At 47.1% G+C, this 7480-nt stretch overlaps 1 protein-coding gene across 1 annotated transcript in view; it reads left to right on the plus strand.

The window, feature by feature from the left end:
• The first annotated feature begins 441 nt into the window (after positions 1–441).
• Positions 442–7480, plus strand: part of SMARCD3 (SWI/SNF related, matrix associated, actin dependent regulator of chromatin, subfamily d, member 3) — a 67160-nt gene continuing 60121 nt past the window's right edge. Inside the window, exon 1 of the mRNA XM_027669658.1 lies at positions 442–631. The gene's annotated coding sequence lies outside the window, so the exon portion shown is untranslated. The remainder of the gene's footprint in view (positions 632–7480) is intronic.

Genomic DNA, 7480 nt, shown 5'->3' on the forward strand with positions numbered 1-7480 from the left:
CATCTTTGTGAGAAAATACCCTTGCTTCCTGGTTAGGCCAGGCAAATTCCAGGGATCCCTTCCAATCCTACCCACCCTGTTGATCTCATCAGTCTTCTCAATATGTTCACAAGTTGTAGGCAAGTGGTGACTTTCTGCATGCTCTTTCCAATCTTCTCAATTTCAGGCTGGCTCTCATGGGGAAGTTGAACAGCCCACATGGATTGGCCATTTGGAAGAATGGCTGTCCTGGCAGCCTGGACGTGCCCCCGTGTGCAGGGTCTGCAGAGAAGCCCTGAACCACTATGTCAGTTGCATCTCCCCTTTCTTGCTTTTTCCCCCTTTTCCCCCCCAAGTTGTGCTGCTTTTGAAGTGTCCCATGAATTGATGCTGTTCTAGGAAATGTTATTTATACTGTATATTATTTCCCTCTCACCCAGAATGTGCTTTCTTTTTTTCAGAGTTGGATCCAAATACATCCTCATCCTGCTTGCCTTAGAGCTGATGCTGCTTCAGGTCATTGAGAACATCTCCTACTAATTCAGCATGACATAATATCTGGTCTCCTGCCCCATCCACAGGATAAGTTTCTTGCTTCTTCTTCGTCTATACAGATGTGACTCCAGGTGTTCAGCTGTCTTGTCTGGTACAGGTAGGTTTTAGCTCTTTGAAAAGTGACCTGTTGTAGTTGGGAAGGATGTGTCTGTGCTTTGTATCAGGGCTGGAAAATTTTTGCCTTTGGGCTTATGAGAAATGTTATGCTGTGAATAAATCCTGAACTGTCAGCTTGCCTAAAGGACCTAAACTGGTGTTTTGAATAGCCAACTACTTCTGTGATAGTTTGTGGTAGTTCTGGCAGGAAGATGCCGATCTGGCAAAGTAGACTGGCTCAGAGCACGTGAGGTTGGGGGATGCAGTTGCTAAGAGGAGGAGTAGTAGCAGGAATTCTTTGTGGTAATTCATTACTCCATTTGCCACAAGTAAATGTGATCAGTTCTTGTCAGGTGCTAATTGTTTTGTGGGGTTCCCACGCTTCTCAGAGCAGGTTTAAATTAGCTCTTCCCAGGTGGTAGACTTCTCCAGTATCTGCTGTTGTTGGATGGTCATCTGGTCATCTCCATGACAAGGTGCTCAAATCTGCCGCTCAGATATTTATCGTCTACCATTAGTTCCATTCTTCATGTTGCTTCCACCGGTGAATACGCACCTGTATCCATCTGTCTGTTTTCCCAGCCGGTACATGGCATGCCTGTAAGGGACTATGTTTTTTCACAGCTGGATTGGTGACTTCTCACATTTCACAGCCTGCACAGGTCACCCTGCTGGTTGTGGAAATTGTCTGGTAGAAGAATGCATTCTATTTTGCTTTGCAAATAAGTAGCTTGGGTTATAACTATTTTATTTTTCTATTTTAAGACACATTAGGCTTGTTACTGTCACCTGATGTGGCCCTTTCCCCACAGTACTGCACAGCTGGCTGCAGAGTATGCACAGTGCCCAGTGCTGCTGCCTCTGCCTGCGTGGTTCTGGGTGAGCCAGGGCAAGCCTGGCACAGAGGTACCAGCCCCAGCCTGCCAGTGGGAACTCAGGCTAATTTAAGGACTGTGTGCGCTGAGTCAGACCAAAATTTCCCACCTCTAACTCGTATTGGAGGTGTGGAACAGGAATAGGAAAATGAGGCAAAACATAGAATAATTTTTTTCTTGCACATACATTTTAAGTTTTTGCAGTCATCTATGGAATAAACAGTGTTAGAAAATCCCCCGTATTCCTAGATATGCTGGTTAAATGATAAGTTATCCTCATTGGAAGGAGTTGTTCCAGTTTTCTGTGATTATCTTTTTTGTCACAATTCTGTCCTTTTCTGTTCTGGATTCTACGTCCAGGGAGGATTATAGGACCATTCACTTTGGCACGTCCTTAATGGCAGTGGGTACCTGTTAGCAGCTCCCAGCTGTCCCTGAGGAAGGGTATGCCTTTTTGAAAGGCAGTTTGGCAATTCTCCTCATTGAGGTTCCAAATGATTGAAAACAGAGCTGCTTGGCAGGAGGAGAGACCAGACAAAAAAGGGGTGACTGCAGATGTTCGGTGAAAAAAACTGGAAGTAAAGACAGTGAGAACAATAATCTGGTAACCAGGAACTGCTCTTGTGATTTTTTTCACTTGTGTTTGCACTTTTGGATGGTGTTGGGTTCAAGATGAGCAGAGTTTGTTCATGTCATCTCTTGTCCACTGTCTCTTGTTCTGTCTTTCTTTTTCTGTCTCATTTTATAGCTTTTTATCATTCGGGATTTTGTGACTGTACTTATATTGAATGTCTTTAAATGCTATCACTGCATTCATATCTCAGCTTTATGTTTAGATCATTAAACATTTTGCATTACTTAAATCTTTCATGGACGGCATTTTTCAGACTTCTGGACTGTACTTGGCATTACTTTATTCAGTGTTCCAACATGGATTTCTCTAGTGATTGAAGTATACAGAGAAACTCATCCTACTGTCCTTGCTTTCTGCTCTTCATAAATCCAAAGGTTCCTTTGGCTGTCTCTGCCACTGTGTGGCACAGAGTGGCACAGTATGAGTTGTTTTCCCACTCTGATCTCCACTTCCCTTTCACGTTTTCCACTTTTCAAGACATGATCTCCCACTTAGAGAGATGTTTTTCATTCTTTGTTCTCGGGTCGTTCGTTGCCTTTAAACACACTTTGGATGGGTCCATCTTAGTAAGGTGGCTTGATCCAACAGTTCTGCCCTGCACTCCAGTTCATTAGAAAGGACTTTGTATTCATTTTCATGTGCTGAATGACACTGCTGAGTGTTGTCTGACTAGTTACTAACCCTTCCTGTAAATACATTTACTGTTTAACTTGGGCTAGAAAATAGGGGACATTATTGATATATCATAGCTTATTTGTAATCAGAAAAAAACAGTCTAACAATACCCAGTCATCTCTCTAGAATGGTCTTTCAAATCCCTCATGATTAATGAGGGATTCATTATTGATTAGTAAGCTGCCCTTCAGAAGCATCCTGTTAGTTCCCAGTAGAGCCTGGCTTTCGTTCCATGGGCTTTTTCTTCACAAAATTGGTCATTGTCCTCTTAATACTGAGCATTACAACTCTGGATATTCTCGTATGAATGAAAGTTTCTAGTCCAAGGGTATCCATTTATGGTTTGTAAATAATCCTTGTGCCAATTTTGTGCTTAGTAGTCCAGATCTACCTTAGAAAGGAAGCGAACCAGTGTGGACTGCCAAAAACAGCATCCCTGGGTTTCCCTGGGATCCAGGGGTGTACACAGACCAACTGGGACTCAAGGCAATGTGGTGGGACATGAGAGACATCTGCTGTCATAACTGTGCTGTGGACTGTCTGGTACTTTTAGTCTCCAGCATCCTCTGAAGTAACTGGTGGTGTGTGTCTTGTGGACGTTTGACATGTACAGATTTTGCTGAGTGGCGCACAAGGTCAGAAACTTGGATACTCCTTACCTAGTGTCCTGAGTTAAAAAGGGTTTTCCCCTGGAGTTGGAAAGGGGTTAACTCCAGGGGGGTAGTGTTTCTTGGTGTTGACCCAGTCAGCGCCTCTGCAAAATTAAAACATATCACACCAGACTGGAAAAGAAGGAGGATGACGTAGCTGGAAGAGAGGCAGCCACAGTCTGAGCCACGAGGAGGTAGGGGCCAGCGAGCCCTGCTGGGGGCCAAAGCCCCCAACCCCCTGGCTGGGGGCTGCAGGAGCTTGGAACAGTGTTAAACTGGGCCAAGTACTGTAGCTAAGAGCTGGAGGAAATTTTCTTGCTGTGAGTGGGCAGCAGAAGACGGAAAAGCGGCAGCAGAGACAGCACCAAATAGAGAACTGTGGCTGAGAGCCAAAAGAGATAGCAAGCAGTGAGATGGCACATAGCCAGGCTGGGAGATGCAGAGATGTACCTGCAAGGAGAGAGAGAGCTGGCAACAGAGCAGAGAAAACTCAGCAGAGACTGTTCTTGGGGTAAGACTGAATTACTTTCCCAAAACCCCTTGGAGACCCCTCTTAAAGAGAGGGAGTGGACTTCCATTTGAAGGGAGTCCTGAAATGCAGCAGCACCGGAGAGAGGAGCTAAGAAGCTCAGACACATTCTGAAGCTGGATCAGAACGGGCCGGATGGAATGCAGAGGAGGTGACCTTGCCCCCACTGCTGCTGCCACCCTGGCAGTTCGAGACAGAACAAAGGAGCTCTGGTAGGACACTTGGGGCAAAGACTGAACTGAGAGCTGCCCTAAATGTGCTGACTCAAAAGGAACTTGAATCTCCTGAGGAAGAGACCTTCACGGGATGCCCTGTACTTCGTGATATGACTGTGGTGAAGCAAGTTTTGTCCCTGCTTTGCAGCCCACGGGAGAGAGACCTTCGGTTGGAGCCGAAGGGCTGAGAGGGGTGAGAGAAGACCCCTTGTATTGTAATGGAGAGAGAAATTTTCCAGCTACAACAACTCCAGCTACGACTGCTGCATTGAAGAGGAGAGACACTGCTGCCCTGAAAGTGGAAAGGATCTTTCCTTCTTCCCTTCTGAACTTTTATTGGAGGGAGAGGAGGGACATGGTCTAATATAAATATTGCTTTACCATAGGAGAGATAGTTAGGATTGTGTATATAATGTGTTATAGTATTCATTTAAGTAATAATTGTAATATAATTCCCCCCATACTGAGTCTTCTGTTATGTCTGGAAAACCCTCTCACACTGAAACAAATTGTCGGAGGGCGGCTTGGACTTGGAAATTGGATTTTTGGGGGTCTCAAACTACGACACCTAGTAACTGCTTTTTACATCTTCAGTGTCTCTTGGCAAGTCCTATGGCAGTTAGTGCCCCAGGCTGACTATTTTGCATCAAAAAGCTTTTGTTGATTTTGAACTTACTGTCCTCTGGTTTTGTTCGTGGTCCTCCAGTTCTTCTGCTACAAGATCATGTGCTCCTTTCTTCTCAGTGATAGTCTTAATTCTGTATGTTTCCCCCCTCCTCTGCAATGTAAACAAGCATTCTGCTTCAGTTCCTCTTCCTAAGAGGATTTTTTTGTACCTGGTCTTTCCATATCTGTATGGTTAGTAATTCTGCTTTTAGAGATGTGACCAGCACCAGCTGCAGTGTGATAAAAGTGGGAGAGAACTACTGACGGATACCATATTCTGTAATGTCTTCTGTCAGGCTCTTTAAAGCTCAGATTTTATTTTCTGAGTGAATGCTTCTGTCAAGGCTGCAGCCATTCTCATCTGTTAATATCATTAGCGATGTAAATTGCACATGAAGTTGTAATTAATGAAGTCCTGTCTCTTGTCCCAAGGCTTGGTGTGTTAGCATGCCAGTGCAGGTGAGGAGTCAGCGTGTCTTCTGTAGAGACAAATGGTACCTCATGAGTCTGTTACATTCTTGTTCTATTCTCTGTTGTACCCCTGTTTTATTAGGATTAGAATTCTTTGTTAGGTCATATAAATACGAGTGGGCCTGTCAGCATGTTGTACTTCAATGTTCTCAAAAATGCTCGTGGCTTCTGGCTCTTCAGATTGCACAGTCACATAGGACTCATCTTTCCTCTTCTTTCCCTCCTTGAACTGCTCTGTGGAGGCCTGTTCCACGCATCACATCTGGACTCTCTTTGATCTGTGCCTGCTGCACAGCCTGTTGTTCCTGTGCACCTCTGCTTTCAGTCAGAGCTGGCAGCTACACACTTTTGCATCAGTATGGAAATGTCACCTGAGTGCTTGTTGGAGCACTCAGCTTAAGGAGGGGTCAGAAGGCAGAGGAGCAGTGCTGGGCTAGGAAGCAGAGCCTTGAAAAAGGTAGGAAAATACAGAAAAGGATAAGTGATAGAGGTAGGGGTAAGGAGCTCTGGTGAATGACCAGCATTCTGGAAGTGGGCTTGGGGGTTGTTTTGACATCAAATACAGATTAGGAAACAAAAAACAGACAGCAGCAGAGTATGGCAGAAATGCTGTGGAAAAAAGCTGTACGTGCAGAGAGCTTCTTTATCCAGGACAACTTAACCTCTTTTGCCTGCCTGCCACGTACTCATGCTCCTGTTGGAAAAAGAAATGGTGGGAAGTAGTTTCAGTTTGTTTAGGAAGTAGCTTTTGGCTTCAGTAATGGTTTGAGGTTCAGCAGTACCAAGTGCCTGGGTGCTGTCCTTGGGTCAACACAACCCCCTCCAGGGGTTGGCTGGGGCAGAGTGGCTATAAAACTGCCCAGTGGTGCTGGTGACAGCGGCTGGACATGAGCCAGGTGTGCCCAGGTGGGCAGGAAGGCCAATGGCACCTGGGCTGTACGAATCTCAGTGAGGGCACAGACCCAGGGCAGTGCCTTTCCCTGTGTTGGCACTGCTGAGGCACCTCCTCAAATCCTGGGGGCAGTTCTGCACCCCCCACAAGAAGGACATTGAGGGACTGGAGCGTGTGCAGGGAAGGGAACGGAGCTGGGAAGGGGCTGGAGCACTGGGAGTGGCTGAGGGAGCTGGGGGGGCTCAGCCTGGAGAAAAGGAGGCTCAGGGGGGACCTTCTGGCTCTGCAACCCCCTGACAGGAGGGGGGAGCCGGGGGGGGTCGGGCTCTGCTCCCAGGGAACAAGGGACAGGACAAGAGGAAACAGCCTCAAGTTGTCAGGAAATATTTCTTTACCAAAAGGGTTGTGAAACCCTGGCACCACCTGCTCAGGGAAGTGGTAGGATCACTGTTCATGTAGGGTTTTAAAAGACATGTAGACATGGTGCTTGGGGACATGATTTTGTGGTGGCTTTGGCAGTGCTGGGCTTATGTTGGACTTGGTGATCTTGAAGGTCTTTTCCAACCTAAATGATTCTGTAATTCTATTCTGTGATTAGTAACTGGACTGCATTCCCCTTCACTCTTAGGGCACTGTACTCATTCTAGAAATTGAGGGTGGAGAAGGGGCCTCTCTGCTGCCAGAAATGCCAACCCTTCAGGCTCCATTATGGGACATGCTATCCACTGCTCCTTTGGGCCCAGTCTCCAGCTGTCTCTCCTTCCTAACATCAGGTATATGGGAGCAGAGGGCCCCTGTTTCAGTTGATGCTCCCTCCCCAAATTGCAAATCTTGACTATTAGTGCAGTTTTTTCAGAAGGGTGGGAAAAAGGTTGTGAGGGAGGAAAGACTGTGAAAAGGGACGGGGTGGCACCAGCAGTGCAGTGGGCACTGTCCTGCGGCCCAGGGAACTACCTTGCTGCTCCTGCATGGCTGTGGTGCAGATCCCACCTCCACCGAGGTCCCAGGCTGTAGAACCTCTCCCTGGTGAACTGGCCGAGGTGGCCACAGAGCAGCAGTGAGGAACTGCTGGGGCAGCATCCGTGCTTACCCCCCAGCCGTGCTGACCTGGGTGTGCTGAGCCTGGCCATGCTGACCCCAGCTGTATGGACCTGCAGTGGCCGTGCTGACCCCAACTGTATGGACCTGCAGTGGCCATGCTGACCCCAGCTGTATGGACCTGCAGTGGCCATGCTGACCCCAG

The sequence above is a fragment of the Corapipo altera genome, unplaced genomic scaffold, assembly GCF_003945725.1.
Source record: "Corapipo altera isolate COAL_440 unplaced genomic scaffold, ASM394572v1 310, whole genome shotgun sequence".
Lineage (NCBI taxonomy): Eukaryota > Metazoa > Chordata > Aves > Passeriformes > Pipridae > Corapipo > Corapipo altera.